Source organism: Lissotriton helveticus, chromosome 12 (genome assembly GCF_964261635.1).
Source record: "Lissotriton helveticus chromosome 12, aLisHel1.1, whole genome shotgun sequence".
Lineage (NCBI taxonomy): Eukaryota > Metazoa > Chordata > Amphibia > Caudata > Salamandridae > Lissotriton > Lissotriton helveticus.
The window spans coordinates 874,880,843-874,898,663 of NC_136073.1; the positions used below are offsets into that span (position 1 = coordinate 874,880,843).

At 46.6% G+C, this 17,821-nt stretch overlaps 1 protein-coding gene across 1 annotated transcript in view; it reads right to left on the reverse strand.

Moving 5' to 3' along the window:
• HOMER3 (homer scaffold protein 3) overlaps positions 1-17,821 on the reverse strand; it is a 335,653-nt gene that overhangs the window by 212,455 nt on the left and 105,377 nt on the right. The gene's annotated exons all lie outside the window — the stretch shown is intronic.

The window sequence follows — 17,821 nt, forward strand, 5'->3', positions numbered from 1 at the left end:
ACCTTACTCAGCCCGGAATACTTTCTGGACAATAGAGTAAGTAAATAGTTACTGTGTTTATTCCCTGCGGTTGCCAAAGTGTTCTTTTTAAGTTCGGTACACTGAAGGCTACATAGTCAAGTCTTCCAAAGGTGACAAAGCTTTCATCCTTCTGAAATGATTATCTTTTATTTGAATAACAGCAACGCGGGGAGAAACTTGAAAATGGATTTCAAGGCGCGCTCTATCCATATGTCATCAAATAGTTATCCTGTGTCCGAGAATATGCTTGTACAATGCTCCTTTAAAGCTTAGAATGCCTGGTCAGCCAATAGGATGGCTCAAAGCAGTGTCCATGGTGACAAGGGGAACCCGATCTACTCCAGACACACCCGTGGTTCCCACTTCCTACTCTGCGGGCGGAGAGCGGGAGGCGAGACGCGCTCCGGGTCCTCTGCACCCCCTCAACACTGGAGGCGGCCCCTGAACCTGTCCAACACTCTGGTGCCAGAGCCGCCGGCCTTGAAGACCCCGCAGCTGTGTCATACCTTCTCCCCGCGAGTGGAAGCCCCTCCAGCCCCAGCCCCGCCCCCGCGGAGAACAGCGGCCTAAGATTCTCGCATCCAATGGACCTCGCAGGCCAAAAATCGCTGCCGTGAGTACTCGGCTACAGTCGATTACCAATAATCGGATTTTTACTATGAACTCATTCGCTTTAGTACTTTGATTGTTGCTATGTATTTAACATAGCGCTTGATCACCGGCGCCCTTGGTGTTTTCAAAAGCGCATATTGCGTTCCTGGCACTTTTGTTTTAAATAATAAAGCGTAGGCTTCTCACACGTGTCTAGGTATGTAGACTATGGAATAGTTTGGATCATACTTTGTTTCCAGTTAACTGAATTTTATTACCAATTCTTTTTCACTTCCGTTTTGCTTACAGTTTCATTCTATTTTTTCCCCATTGTCCTTGCAGTCTCAATTTTGTACTAACGCGCCTCATTGAGCGCCTACGTTAGAAGATTAGTCTTACATATAGTTCTAAACCCGGAACCAGGGTTCTCTGGATGTTAAAGATACTGACTACCCGTCAACTTACAAACAGGGTAAGCGTCAGTTAGCAATACTTTGCACGGCACCCTGCAATTTCAACCACTTGCCCGCTCTTAGCTTTGTTCCTCCCGTTTTTTACCCTTGTGATACTTAGATCCTTCTCTCGACTACACTCACGTTTCGCATCGACCCATAGATGCCTGGGTCTATTTACCAGGTATGCGAAAGTTGGTATTAGTGATGCGTATGACTTGCATGAGGTTTTTTACTTTTCGTGTATAGACCTACTTCAAATACTGAGCACGACACACTTTCTTTTGTGCTTATTTGGAGCAAAAAAACACTTTTGCACCCTGATCCTTCTTCAAATGCGGGTTCTTCGTGAGCATGAGATAACAGGTCACGCGATTCCCTGTATTTAAACTAAAAAACATACATCTATGTTTTTTGTTTTTCCCCACGCATGCCTTGCACCATCATCACTATAATGGAAATGTAGATGTGCACGGTTTTTTATTCACAAAAACGGACACTAGGCACATAATAACCCGTGGATGGAAACTCACATTCACTACCATGCACTTCTTTATCACTGAACTTTGTACAAAATGTGCTACAAGTGGAATATACTATACATATGTTGTTTTTATTTTATCAGCCCTGAAGAGTCGTGTCGACTCCACTTTTTGAACACGACGAAACACGTGTCGGCTGAATGTGGATCCAATAAAACGTCTTTTGGAAAAGAATAAGAACATAAAGATCTGCTGTTGTTTGCTACCTTATTGTCATTACTGTTTTGTGTGTTTTACACTGCATTGTGGTTGCGAGAGCATTGCTTTTTATAGTTTGCGAAAGTCTTTCAGATTTTCTTGGAACGGTTTAGGGTTATTCCGTTCGCCCTTTACGCACCACGCCTCAGACATCATTTCCCTACGGAGTGTAACGTAAATTCTAGGTAGAGCGCCTATCTATCTGAAACTACTACAAACCCTATTAGCTGTTGCCTAAGATTCTCGCATCCAATGGCCCTCGCAGGCCAAAAATCGCTGCCGTGAGTACTCGGCTACAGTCGATTACCAATAATCGGATTTTTACTATGAACTCATTCGCTTTAGTACTTTGATTGTTGCTATGTATTTAACATAGCGCTTGATCACCGGCGCCCTTGGTGTTTTCAAAAGCGCATATTGCGTTCCTGGCACTTTTGTTTTAAATAATAAAGCGTAGGCTTCTCAAACAGGAGTGCGAATTTGAAAATAGAGCGTAATACCTTGATTTAAAAAGGCGAGGAAGATAAAACAATATAAAAGAGTGTACGTTACACAATAAACGTTAAAAGTTACATCACAACTAAAAAGATAACCATGTCTGTTTCTTCAGAGTGAGTCTGGCGGTTCCTCCGGAGGAGCCTCGCCCCACTGCTTTTTAGCAGTGACATAAAGGAACAACGAAGCCTCTCGATGGGCTCATAGCCAATAAAAAAAACGGAAGTCAGGCACTTTTGTCTGAGACGGGGGCGGGGCCTGCAATCCGGCAGGAAGTCCCGCCCGCCGCCGCCGCCGCCGAGGAAGAAGTGGAGCCGGCCGACTGATGGCCTCTCCGCAGCCCGGGGCTCCCAGGTGCTGGAGGGAGCCCCGGAAGTGAAGTCCTGCCCCCTGGTACCAGCGCTGCCGTAGATTAGACACTGAACACGCAAAAAGAGCCCGGTAAGTGGTGGGGGTGGGGGTCGCGCGTGTGTCTGTTCGAATGTGTCTGTGCGTGTGTGTGCGTGTGTCTGTGTGTGTGCGCGTGGGCTTGCGTGTGTGTATGCAGTGTGTGTGTGTGCCTGTGTATGCCTGTGTATGTGGCATGCGTGAGTGTAGAGTGTTTGCGCAAGGGAATGAGGCAGGAGAGGGGCACGGCGCCGTGCGCGCTCACGAGGTCAAAACTGAGCAGCTCTGCGCTCGTGCACCCTCTCCTGTCCACATTCCCAGAAACGGGCAGCAATAGATGTCGAAGCAGACTCTGCTATCAATGCTTACGCATTGAAGCAGGTCGTGCTTCGACCTAAAAAGTAGATCTGCACAGTTTATTACCATACACTATAATTTCTTAAAAAATGGGAAACATATACAAGACGGAACACTATACACAAATTATGAATCCAACATTCCAATAAAAAAGGAGGTACAGGTAAAGGACTAAATTCCGATAAGGCTTCAGAATTTTCCTTAATATGTTTTTCCAGTATTACTCCTTAAGCATCGACGTGTTTCGGTGGTGTATTTAATATTTGACCACCTTCATCAGGACAAAAATAAATGTTTCCCAATGGTTCTCAAATAATATATATCATTCAGTCTAGATCAGGGGTACTCTGCCTCCTTTCCAGTCTCATAAGATATTCGTCCAGCGAATTATCTCATCGAAGTTAAAAACAGTCTTGTCCTCCCAATTTATCTGGATCGTTATAAGGGGACAGCAACACTTGTGTTCTGCATTGTTGATAGGCTTCGTAACATATGCCAGTACACATCCGTATAAATATAATTCTGTAGTAAAAGGACCACACACGCGGTATGGGTACGGTCGTTTACACACACTCAGTAGGAGTTTGTAGTTAAAATCTCATTGCTCATAGGTCGTCCCAGGATAGGGGAACCATTGGTCGCACGTGTTGATAGCAGCGTGCACTCCCTGTCGGCGCTAAAATAGAAGCGTCCCGCGTGTAGGCAAACGAAGCTGGAATGGGCAAACAACTACGCCGTACCGGACAGAGACAACGAGCCAACTCTCTGCCCAACGCTGATAGTGCCACGTAACCTCTCGTGACAGTGACTAGGAGCCCACTCTCTGCCAAGGACTGATGGTGCCACGCAACCTCTGGTGACAGTGACAATGAGCCCACTCTCTACCCAATCCTGACGGTGCCATGCAACCTCTGGTGACAGTGACAAGGAGCCCACTCTCTGCCCAACGCTGACGGTGCCACGCAACCACTGGCTGACAGTGACAAGGAGCCCACTCTCTGCCCAACGCTGAAAGTGCCACGCAACCGACAAACGATGTCCTGCTATAAGTCAAGTCTTCAGATATTGTAGATCTAAAGGACATTTTGCCAGAATGTGCAGGAATAGGAACAAGTTTAACAACAAAACTGTAGAAGTCAGAAATTTTAAACCTGCAAACGTCAACGAAGTTGATAGTGATATAGATGACTCTGAGAATTTGCTAACTGTTTATGAGATTAATGAAGAAAAAAAAGATGCTCCTTTTTGTATGTTACAAATCGGCACCAAATATATAAAAGTTATGGGTGATTCAGATGCCAGACATACGTTAATAGGAGATGAGTGGTTAAAGGAATTTCCCGATGTATCCCTACTTCCAAATGATATTAAATAAGTTGGGTATGGGGAAAAACCTATAGAAGTTTTAGGTTATTTTACATCTGATCTTTCATTTAAAGGTAAAACAATATCTTCTAGGGTTTATGTTGCTAAAGAGTGTTCTTGTTTGTTAGGGTGGCCACAGCAATGTGATTTAATGATTGTCTTAGATCCAAATCACCCTCAACAAGTTTTAGTTTATTCCGATATCATTAGCCAAGTTAGTAGCGTTACCTCCAATGATTGGGAAAAATTATTTCCCAAAGTATTTTCACCTCAATTGGGTCTACTCAAGAAATTTGTGCATAAGATTATATTAAAACACAATGCCATCCCTAGAGTCCACAAAGTTAGGAACATTCCGTTATTATTAAGAGATTCTGTCAAAAAAGAGTTAGAGAGGCTTTGCAAATTGGATGTCATAGAAGAAATTGAATCCTCGGAATGGCTTTCACCAGTTGTCGTGGCACATAAACCCAATGGCAAGGTGAGATTATGTGTTGACATGAGAGATCCTAATTCCAATGTTTGGGTTGACAGACATCCTCTTCCAAATATAGGTGAAATGTTCTCGAAACTTAAAAACGCCACCGTATTCACCACGTTAGATTTATCGAATGCATACCATCAGATAGCGTTACATGAGGACAGTAAGCATTTAACATCTTTTATTACAGCGGAGGGTGCATACAGATATAAAAGAATGCCATTTGGGTTGGTATCTGCCTCTTCAGTTTTTCAGCGGGTAATGCATACATTATTTAAGGACCTAAGTAATGTACTGTACTTCCAAGACGACATTTTAGTCTTTGGTAAAGATATGAAAGAACATTCAGAAGTTTTACACAAAGTTTTGTCTATTCTTCAAGACAATGGGTTAACTTTAACCAAATAAAAATGTAAGTTTGGCATGGATTCTGTTGATTATTTAGGCCATTCCATCAGCGCAAAATGTATTTCACCTAAACAAAGTTTAGTAAAAGCTATTGAAGATGCCCCTGAACCCCAAAACAAGGACCAACTCAGGTCTTTCTTGGGATTAGCAGAATATTATGCCAAGTTTATTCCGACCTTTGCTGATAAAACTAAACACTTAAGACATTTGATGAAGAATCATCAAATGTTCATTTGGGATTCTAATTGTGAGGAGCAATTTGCTTATCTTAAAAAATACATAGCTTCTGCACCCGAATTGTCTCCATTTGATACATCTTGTGAATCAATTATCATTTCTGATGCTAGTAATGTGGGCATAGGCGCGGTACTTATGCAAAAGCAAAATGGGGGTCTTGTCACTATTGCTTTTGCATCCAGGCCTTTGAGAGGTGCAGAATATAGATGTCCTACTCTAGAAAAAGAAACTCTAGCCTGTTGGTGGGGGATTGAATATTTTCTTAAGTATGTATATGGCACAGTGTTTAAAGTCAGAACAGACCATGGCCCATTAGTGGATTTATTCACGACTAAAGGATGTGGAAAGGCAACTGCCAGGATAGCTAGATGGCAATATAAATTACAGGATTTCCATTTTCAAGTAGAATACATTCCTGGTGCAAAAAATGTATTAGCCGATTGTCTGTCTAGACTACCAATCAAGGATGATAATGTTGTTGCAAATGATGAAGATCAAGATAGAGTTGTTTCCATCTGTGAGGTCTCCAATGGGTGCATTAAGGAGGAACAATGGAGGGATGCTTGTAATAGTGATGAAGATTATAAATCTGTCATGTCTTTTGTCAAAAGCAAGTGGCCAAAGAACGTTGAGCTAAGTCAAGATTTATTGCCTTTCTTTCAAGTTGCTCAAGAGTTAACTATTCAAAATGATATTCTATTAAGAGGTTTACAGTTAGTCGTACCTCGGGATTTCATGGATATTGTTCTTGATATGGCCCATGAGGGACATCCTGGGATGTCCAGTATGAAGAGGAGAATCAGATGTGAATTCTGGTGGCCTGCTATTGATAGGTGCATAGAAAGAAAGGTGGTTAGATCATGTATTGAATGTGCCATAAGCGACAAATCCTAAAAAACAGTGAGTTACCATCATGATTCTGTTTCTAGGCCTTCTAGAGCGTGGGAATGTGTATCCGTGGATATTGCTGGTCCAATGAGTTTTGGTCACAATCCTGTTTATGCCATTGTTTTGATTGATCAGTTTTCCCAATGGCCAGAAGTCAAATTTGTGCCACATGTAACGTCTAAGATAGTCATTCAATTTTTAAATTGCATTTTTGAAAAGGAGGGTTTTCCCATTTCAATTCTTTCTGACAATGGGGTGCAGTTAACTTCAGTGGAAATGATGTCGTTTTTTGATAATCATGGCATAATTCACAAACGTTCCTTTGTATATTATCCGCAGGGTAATGGAATAGTGGAACGATGGATTAGGGTGTTAAAAGAAGGATTACAACTTGCTTTGTGTAATGGACAAAATTGTTATGATGCTGTGAGTAAATTACTATGGAATTATAGAAACACTCACAGAAGTGAGGGAGATTCATCACCTTTTGAGAAAATGCGCGGGAGGAAGGGTATTTGTAATATGAGTCAGCAATGGATGAGAGATTTGGTTAGTAAGGGGTCACAGTCTATACAGTCACGTAGTACAGTCAGAGTTCCAAATATCTCTACTTCTCATTCTGTTAACGTTGGTGATTGGGTGCGTGTGAAAAAGGGTAGATTCATTAGGACTGGTGAGTCTCGGTTTTCTGATCCTATGCAAGTAGTTAGGGTTGGAAAACAAGTTGTGGAGTTGACAGATGGGAATGTTTGGAGTCTTTCAAAAGTTGTGAAAGTTACTAAAATGGATGATTCTTGTGGTTCTCGTTTTGTGAATAGAAAAACCCCTAGTGAAAATCTTAATTGGCGGAAGAACTGTCAACGTTCTTTAGGAGTAAGGAGAAATCAGGAGGGTGTGAGACAAAGACAGAGACATGCACCTGTATGGTGCAAAGACTATGTTATGAAGAAGTAACTTTTAGTTAAATGTTATTTACTTTATCTTTTAGTTATATTTTTCATCTTGTGATAATGTGCTCTTTATAAATGTTCTTTATTAATGTGTTATGTGTAATTAGTTATTGCATATGTTGTGTTTAAGATTTATTATTTTCTTTAAGGTGGGGGATGTGTGGTGTCGTCCGTTCTTTCTTGGAACCTGGAACACTCGGAGTGAAGAGTGGTTCCAGGAGAGATCGGTTGAATCAGGCTTGTGAAGATGTTTTCCTGAACTCCTCCCTACTGAGAATAAATTAACAGAAACAACTATAGTGTTCCGTGTCATCATTGAGGAGAATACTTCACGGTTGCTGGATGAGACCTATTATGACATCACTGGAGGGGGCCTATAGTGTCAGCACTTGCTGGATGGAACCTATTATGACGTCACTGGATGAGGCCTATAGTGTCAGCACTTGCTGAATGAGACCTATTATGACATCACTGGAGGAGGCATAGTGTATCAGCACTTGCTGAATGAGACCTATTATGACATCACTGGATGAAGCCTATTCTGTCAGCATTTGCTGGATGAGACCTAATATGACATCACTGGATGAAGCCTATTGTGTCAGCACTTGCTGGACGGGACCTACTATGACATCACTGGAGGAGGCATAGTGTCAGCACTAGCTGGATGAGACCTATTATGACATCACTGGTTGAGGCCTATAGTGTGAGCACTTGCTGAATGAGACCTATTATGACATCACTGGAGGAGGTATAGTGTATCAGCACTTGCTGAATGAGACCTATCATGACATCACTGAAGGGGGCCTCTAGTGTCAGAATATGCTGGATGAGACCTACTATGACATCACTGGAGGAGGCATAGTGTGTCAGCACTTGCTGGATGAGACCTATTATGACATCACTGGAGGAGGCATAGTGTGTCAGCATTTGCTGGGTAAGACCTATTATGACATCACTGGAGGGGGCCTATAGTGTCAGCACTTGCTGGATGGGACCTATTATGACATCACTGGATGAGGCCTATAGTGTCAGCAATCGCTGAATGAGACCTATTATGACATCACTGGATGAGGCCTATAGTGTCAGCACTTGATGGATGGGACCTATTATGACGTCACTGGATGAGGCCTATAGTGTCAGCACTTGCTGAATGAGACCTATTATGACATCACTGGAGGAGGCATAGTGTATCAGTACTTGCTGAATGAGACCTATTATGACATCACTGGATGAAGCCTATTCTGTCAGCACTTGCTTTATGGGACCTACTATGACATCACTGGAGGAGGCATAATGTGTCAGCACTAGCTGAATGAGACCTATTATGACATCACTGGATGAGGCCTATGTAGGAAGGTGGATATCTGACTATGGTTACCCCCAAACCTTTTGCCTGGTGTTTAGCTGGTTTTTGACTTTAGTTGGCCTGGGATCCTGCTGTCCAGGGCCCCAGGCTAATTGCTCTCTCCTTAAAATGGACTCCATGTACCTTAGGTACATACACAATTGGAATTGCACACCTTATTGGCCCCTGTAACAGTGTACCCAGGTACCCAGGGCATAGGTGCTTCCAAGGCCTACCAGGGGCTGCAGCATGTATTGTGCCACCCCTGGCCTGGCCTCCATATTTGACACAACTGGCTGATCACTCAGCTGGGGTAAGTCGGTGTAACCACCCCTTACTTAGGTGTAGTATGCCTATACCTAACCTAAAATGGACACATATGTTCCTATCAGTCACTCCTATGGAAGGCCTCATCAATCCTGGAGGCAGAGTGCTTGGAAATATGTGAAAAGGTGCTCTAGCATGAGCTAAGCCTGTCTGCAGCTTTCGGAACCATGTCCTTTAGCTGTTTCATGATATTGCCATACCATATACTCTTAAGTGCATTATGAACCTCGCGGTTAAATGCTATCTTGGGTTTGGCTTTATCAAAACATGTCGAGTAAGGTGTCATACGAATTGGAATACTACCCCCTCGCCAGTTCTGGTGACGGGGGTAGCATTCCACCCTTCTAGAGGGGCACGACATGTACCTAGCCTGAACCCCGGTTAAAGTTAAACAGAGCCTTAGCATCTCAAAATGGATGCTGCCACCACAGACACAAGTCTGACCTCCTGCTGCTGGGAGTCCTTCCAGCGAGGGCAGCTTGGACAAAGGGTTTCCTGCCTGGGGAGGTGCTAGCACCACTCCAGACAGGATTTTGTGTATTGGGTAGGACAGGGCTGAAAAGAATCAGACATGCCTGGGGCACACAAGGTGTCCCTGTGCATAGGCCAGTTCAAACCGGTGCTGGGGCTTTCCAGCCCCAGTCCTGGCGCGAAACTGGACAAAGGAAAGGGGGTGTAACCACCCCCCTTCCTGGTCCCACCCAGAGGAGGGACCTAGTAGGTGATCCGGCCCCCCAGATTCGAATAAGAGTGGGAGCTGTGTCCTGAGACTTCAGATCATCCTGAATCAACTTGAAATAAAGAAGAAGACTGGACTTCGACATTCTGCTGCACAGAAGACGGAAGAGAATCTCCCTTGTGGCCAAGGAGTGACCACCCTGTGAACACAGGCACCAACCAGCAACTCGACGTCTGCTTTGCCGCCGCCTCCCGCCGGAGCCCGAGCCCGGAGCCTGACAAGACCCAGACTCCCAGACTTCTCACAGCCCGATCCACAGTCCCTGCAAAGAAGGGACCCGTGGAGGCACCGAGAGACGTGGGACCGGACATCTTGGAAGACCCCCGAGACGCTGACTGCGCAGCATCAGAGGCACCCTCGATGCTGTGCTTTGGGGTTTGAGAAGCCCCAACCTCGAGCAGCCCTTGCACTGAAGATCAGCCCCCCAGCATCTCCACGATCTGCGTGGGGCCTTTTTGCATCGTGCCACTCGACGCGCCATCCCGGCCACTTGCCACGTGGCTAGCGGCCATCTTGGCGACGAAACCTACAACTTTCACTGCGGGTCTGGTTGCTCCAGACTTGCCCTTGCTCCTGTAAAAAGGAGTACCTGCTCTGACCTTGCTGGTCCGAGTAACAAGCCTTTTTCGATTCCTGCGTGGCTTGCATTAGCCAAGGCCTGTTTGCTTCTATCAAGTCGCCGACACCGCCAACAGCGAGAAGCCTGCGTGGGACAGCTCGTGACCGACTCCTGGACGTCTTCGACCCCTCGTGTCCACGTGGCTGCAGAGAGAAGCTACACCTCGACGCCTGTTTGCACCCGACATCGCCTGGTTCCACTCTGGTTCCACGGTAGTCACTGGCTAGTGACTTTGAACATTGTCCCCTCTGCTTTCAGGTCTTCACCTCTTCAGATCCACCCTTGGATCCACCGGAACTCTTCACAGCGAGCCGCCTGCAGCATCTTCAGCTCCAAGCACCATCGACCTGCGTGACGAAACCCGACACTACTTCGACCCTATGCACCCGCTTCCTGTGGGTGAGGTAACTCAGCTCCGCCGGTGTTCCCACACTGGTACACACCTCTAGTGTCTGTGTCTCAAGTTTCAGCTTTCTAGGTCACTCGGAAGGTTCCTTCCTAACTAACTTTGTACTTTTTACGCACCATTGACATTGCATTGGTAAAGCGTGCACTTTCCGCACTGCTCCCGAGTCCCGCGGGCCTTTCCCGACTTCTTCACTGCTAGTCCCGAACAGCCCCAGCGATTCCCCAGGCCCTAGGCCTCTTCACTTTCCCCATAGTGGTTCTTATACCACTATTTTAGTATATGGTTTAGGTGGCCCCTAGGGCTCATCCATATTGTGCAACTTTTGTGTATTTAAACTGTGTTTTGTTTTAACGCATTTGCTACTGTGCTCATAAAGAGTATCAGGGATATTTGTAGTAATAAATCTATATATATTTTCAATATACATCTGTGTGGTGTCCTTTCATTTGGTATTCAAGGGATTGTGTATGGTAAAACAGCTTGCTTCACATGCCTTTACAGAGTTTAGCCTAAGACTGCTTAGTCCATGCTACCCCTAGGATAGCTTGTCTATAAGGTTGACTTTACAACCTGCACCATAAGGGTTGCTTGGCATGATACAAGGTGATCACTAGAACTAGTGAGCATCATATATCAGGCCAACTTCTCACAATGGCTTGAAAGTTGAGGCCTTTAGAGACACAGGGGCTAGCATCACCATGGTGGCTGAATGTCTAGTCCCCTCAAGGCAACTTTTACCTGATGCCAGATATCAGGTGACAAACATTGATGGAGTTCAGAAAAATCATCCCATGGCAGTGGTAAATCTCAGCTGGGGAGGAGTCACTGGCCCAAAGAGAGTGGCAGTGTCCCCAAACTTGCATGTAGATTGCCTACTGGGGAATGATTTAGAAATCTCAGCCTGGGCTGAGGTGGAACAACAAACCCATTCTAGAAAGGTAAATCTCCATGGAAAGGTTAGTGGGGCTGTGATGGCTACAGCCCCAATCCAAGATGTCCTTCCTGAAAAGGTTGGTAGGGCTGAGCAAACCTCAGCCCCATCTTTAGCTAACTTCCCTCCTGAAAAGATTAGCAGGGCTGTGATGGTAACAGCCCATACCCAAACTGAGTCTCCTCCTGAAAAGGTTGGTGGGGCTGTGATGGCCACAGCCCAAGCTCAAACTGATACATGTGTTGTGAAGCCTGAAAAGATGGATCACTCCACACAAACAGAGAGCATTGAGGAGGAGGAGAAATCTCCCTCCCACCAGACTTTAGGAAAGGATCAGCCTCCTCAGGGAACTGATCTTACCCCTGATGAAGGAACTGTCCCAGAGGTTGTTAGGCCTGGCCTGACAGAGCCTCTGATGACAGTGGACCCTTCTCAGGTGGGACCCAGTCTGGAGCAGGTATCCTGCCCCTCTCTACCTTGCCTTACTCAGCCCAGGGCTGCAGAGGACAAGAAGGACAGTGAGCCCCAAAGGGCCCCCTGTCAAATAAAGCACCCCCATCAACAGATTAGGGGCACCGAAACTAGTAGCCCTAGTGAGGTGAAAACTTTAAAAACTCCTGAGGGAGCCCCCTTAAAAGTAGTTAGGGACCTCCCACAGATGGATTCTGTTGGGCACAGCCAAACCTGGGGCCCCAAGGCCCCAAACCTGACCTGTCCCTCCAGTAAGCCAACAAGAGGGACCCAGCCTCCAGCTTTAGGTAGCCAGAGGTTGACCCTGAGAGCACAGTGCAACTCAGTCAAAGAAAGAAAGGCACACATGGTGGAGAGTGATTGGAGGAAGCTGAGTCCTACAGAGGGATCTCACTTCAGTACTCCATCCCAACACCAGCCTTTAACTTTGCAAAGTAACACCACAGGTAGAGATTCCCTATGGTGGAGACCCTCAGATACCCTTAGGGTGAGGGATTGCTTAGTGGACCATGAGACAGGGGGTAACCAAGCCAGAGCTGGTACTTCCTTATATGGCCACTTAGGCAATATAGGCTTACCTGGTCAAGGATAGCCTTATCTCCTTTCGTTTGGGGGGGGGTTATGTAGGAAGGTGGATATCTGACTATGGTTACCCCCAAACTTTTTGCCTGGTGTTTAGCTGGTTTTTGACTTTAGTTGGCCTGGGATCCTGCTATCCAGGGCCCCAGGCTAATTGCTCTCTCCTTAAAATGGACTCCATGTACCTTAGGTACATACACAATTGGAATTGGCACACCTTATTGGCCCCTGTAACAGTGTACCCAGGTACCCAGGGCATAGGTGCTTCCAAGGCCTACCAGGGGCTGCAGCATGTATTGTGCCACCCCTGGCCTCCATATTTGACACAACTGGCTGATCACTCAGCTGGGGTAAGTCGGTGTAACCACCCCTTACTTAGGTGTAGTATGCCTATACCTAACCTAAAATGGACACATATGTTCCTATCAGTCACTCCTATGGAAGGCCTCATCAATCCTGGAGGCAGAGTGCTTGGAAATATGTGAGATGGTGCTCTAGCATGAGCTAAGCCTGTCTGCAGCTTTCGGAACCATGTCCTTTAGCTGTTTCATGATATTGCCATACCATATACTCTTAAGTGCATTATGAACCTCGCGGTTAAATGCTATCTTGGGTTTGGCTTTATCAAAACATGTCGAGTAAGGTGTCATACGAATTGGAATACTACCCCCTCGCCAGTTCTGGCGACGGGGGTAGCATTCCACCCTTCTAGAGGGGCACGACATGTACCTAGCCTGAACCCCGGTTAAAGTTAAACAGAGCCTTAGCATCTCAAAATGGATGCTGCCACCACAGACACAAGTCTGACCTCCTGCTGCTGGGAGTCCTTCCAGCGAGGGCAGCTTGGACAAAGGGTTTCCTGCCTGGGGAGGTGCTAGCACCACTCCAGACAGGATTTTGTGTATTGGGTAGGACAGGGCTGAAAAGAATCAGACATGCCTGGGGCACACAAGGTGTCCCTGTGCATAGGCAATCAATCAATCAATCAATCAGCGCATTTGTATAGCGCACTACTCACCCGGAGGGTCTCAAGGCGCTGGGGGGGGGGGTCCGCTACTGCTCGAACAGCCAGGTCTTGAGCTGCTTCCTGAAGGCGAGGTGGTCTTGGGTCCGGCGGAGGTGGGTCGGAAGGGAGTTCCAAGTCTTGGCGGCCAGGTAGGAGAAGGACCTTCCTCCTGTGGTGGCTCTTCGGATGCGGGGGACGGCGGCGAGGTCGTGGCTGGTCGATCGAAGCTGGCGCGTTGGAGCGTAGAAGTTGAGGCGGCTGTTGAGGTATCCTGGGCCTTGGTTGTGTAGGGCTTTGTGTGCGTGGGTGAGGAGCCGGAAGGTGATTCTCTTGTTGACCGGGAGCCAGTGCTGGTCTCTCAGGTGTCCGGAGATGTGGCTGCGGCGGGGGATGTCCAGGATGAGTCGTGCTGAGGTGTTCTGGATCCGCTGGAGTCTCTTCTGGAGTTTGGCGGTGGTTCCGGCGTAGAGGGAGTTGCCGTAGTCCAGTCGGCTGGTGACGAGGGCCTGGGTGACCGTCTTCCTGGTCTCGGTGGGGATCCATCGGAAGATCTTGCGTAGCATTCGCAGGATGTGGAAGCACGACGAGGAGACGGCGTTGACTTGTCTGGTCATGGAGAGGGAGGAGTCCAGGATGAAGCCCAGGTTGTGTGCGTGGTCAGTTGGTTTGGGTGCGCTGCCCAGGGCGGGGGGCCACCAGGAGTCGTCGCAGGCGGAGGGTGAGGATCCCAGGATGAGGACTTCCGTCTTGTCTGAGTTCAGTTTCAGGCGGCTGTTCGACATCCATTTGGCTACTTCTGTCATCCCTTCGTGCAGGTTGGCTCTGGCGATGGCGGGGTCGTTAGTGAGGGAGAGGATCAGCTGGGTGTCGTCGGCGTAGGAGATGATGTTCAGGTTGTGCTGGCGTGCGATGGCTGCGAGGGGGCTCATGTAGACGTTGAAGAGAGCCAGTTCAAACCGGTGCTGGGGCTTGTATTTTGCGTTTACCTTCCGAAGGATGAGCGTTACATCTAAGCACACAAAGTTAGGTGTTCTAAAGTGCTTAATGAACTCGAGTTAAGTGCAGAGTGAAAATCAGCCATTTACACGGGGCTTTCAGTGGGAGCGAAAAAAGGTGTGTGTGTGTGTGTGTGGAGAGGGTTGTCTCTAGAAGGTGCTGAACTCAGTGCTTCGCATTATGTGGCTATCTCAGCTGCTGGCATTGCCACGGTCCCCCATAAAGGCTTTTTAACCAGCTAAAACTTCTGGAGAGCGATGTGGACCACTCCAGTGTCGCACTGTATTTGAGAATGTGAAAACGTCTGTCTTTGGCTACTACATCCTGCCTGGGCTTTCTAGCAGGGTATGTGTATAAATGCCCAGTATTGACATTTGAAAGTATACTTCAGGGGTGCGTGTATGCATGTGCAGCAGGGTATGTGTGTGCTTTGAAATCTGGGTATCTTTGTCTTCAAGGTGAGTGTGTGTGTGTCAGCATACTGGGAGTATGTACTTCTGTCTAAAGGGGATCTGTGTGTCTGTACATGCGAACGTCTGTGCATGATAGAGTTTCTGCATTAGTGTGTCTGCACTGTGGTGTGCCTCTGTAGGGAGGGCTGTGTGGTACTGTGCAGGGGTGGGTGCATCTGTGTAGTGTGGTTGTCTCTGTGTAATTGGGTTGTCTGTATTTCCAGTGGTTAAGCAATAGGCGAAGACAAAATGTAAATACCCATTGGTAAAGAATTAGGAAGACCGCATGGAGAATTTCCAGGTTTGAGCTAATAAGACAGAATCAACATGATTTTGGCGTATAGACTGAGTAACAACTGGTGAAAGAGGTAATGAATGTCAGTGCTGGAAGCGAAATTAGTGCACACCCATAAGGCCTAGTACCACATTCAAAATAAAAGCAGTTTTTTTATGGACTCTGCTTGTGCCTCCGTGTGCCCCTGTTGCGCCTCTGTGTGCCCCTGTTGCCTGCTTGTGCCTCTGTGTGCCCCTGTTGCCTGCTTGTGCCTCTGTGTGCCTCTGTTGCCTGCTTGTGCCTGTGTGTGCCCCTGTTGCCTGCTTGTGCCTCTGTGTGCCCCTGTTGCCTGCTTGTGCCTCCGTGTGCCCCTGTTGCCTGCTTGTGCCTCCGTGTGCCCCTGTTGCCTGCTTGTGCTGTGTGGGTGTGTGTGGAGGGCTCCGTGTGGCTGTGTGTGTGGGAAGCTTTGTGTGGCTGTGTGTGTAGGAAGCTTTGTGTGGCTCTGTGTGTGAGGGGCTTTGTGTGGCTGTGTGTGTGGGGGGCTCTGTGTGGCTGTGTGTGTGGGGGGCTCTGTGTGGGTGTGTGTGTGGGGAGGCTCTGTGTGTGTCATTTGCGGGAGATAAAGCTAGTGGCATTGTAAATGACAATGCCATTTATTTATGTTAAAAAAAACATTAATAAAAATAATGTCAAGAGCAATGCCAATAGCTCTAACTTTAACAAAGGCAAAACCATTGCATTGTAAATGCTTGTTTAATAATGCGTTGGGGATTGGAATTGAACTAACTCCTTCAATAATATTACTAGGAGTTGAGGTGGAGGGTCAGACGCAGAGTGGAAGCTTCATTTTTGTAGCGATGGCAATTCTGAGATTATGCATAGCCACGGCATGGTTGGACCCCCTCCCGCCAACACATCATCAATGGTTAGCTAAGTTACTTTCAATTTATAAGTTAGAATCCGCTATTTATGCAAGGAAGGGGAAAAAGGGAAGGAAGCTTGGCATGCAAATATGGGAACCGATTATTCGGTGGAAAGAAGGAAATGTTAGTTGATAGATATTGTGCTGAGTTGTTTATTATAAGTTTGATGATTATGTTCTTAGCAATCTGGTTCTGTTTCAAAAATGTAACAGCATGAAGACTGATGTAATTATGTAATGAATGGCTTTTTATATGTATATGTATTTTGTATGTTTGTTTGGTTTTTACTTTCTGTTTATTGTGAACTGTACACCTTATAAAAAAAAAAAAGGGGGAAAAAACTCAATAAAAATATTTTTAAAAAAAAAAGAGAGACCTAGTCTGACATCACTGGAGGAGGCGTAGTGTGTCAGCACTTGCTGAATGAGACCTAATATGACATCACTGGGTGAAGCCTGTTCTGTCAGCACTTGATGGATGGGACCTACTATGACATCACTGGATGAAGCCTATTCTGTCAGCACTTGCTGGATGGGACCTACTATGACATCACTGGATGAAGCCTATTCTGTTAGCACTTGCTGGATGGGACCTACTATGACATCACTGGATGAGGCCTATAGTGTCAGCACTTGCTGGTTGAGACCTATTCTGACATCACTGGATGAGGCCTATAGTGTCAGCACTTGCTGGTTGAGACCTATTCTGACATCACTGGAGGAGGCATAGTGTGTCAGCACTTGCTGAATGAGACCTAATATGACATCACTGGGTGAAGCCTGTTCTGTCAGCACTTGCTGGATGGGACCTACTATGACATGACTGGATGAAGCCTATTCTGTCAGCACTTGCTGGATGGAACCTACTATGACATCACTGGATGAAGCCTATTCTGTCAGCACTTGCTGGATGAGACCCAATATGACATCACTGGATGAGGCCTATAGTGTCAGCACTTGCTGGTTGAGACCTATTCTGACATCACTGGAGGAGGCATAGTGTGTCAGCACTTGCTGAATGAGACCTAATATGACATCACTGGGTGAAGCCTGTTCTGTCAGCACTTGCTGGATGGGACCTACTATGACATGACTGGATGAAGCCTATTCTGTCAGCACTTGCTGGATGGAACCTACTATGACATCACTGGATGAAGCCTATTCTGTTAGCACTTGCTGGATGGGACCTACTATGACATCACTGGATGAGGTCTATAGTGTCAGCACTTGCTGGTTGAGACCTATTCTGACATCACTGGAGGGGGCATAGTGTGTCAGCACTTGCTGAATGAGACCTACTATGACATCACTAGATGAAGCCTATTCTGTCAGCACTTGCTGGATGGGACCTACTGTGACATCACTGGATGAGGTCTATA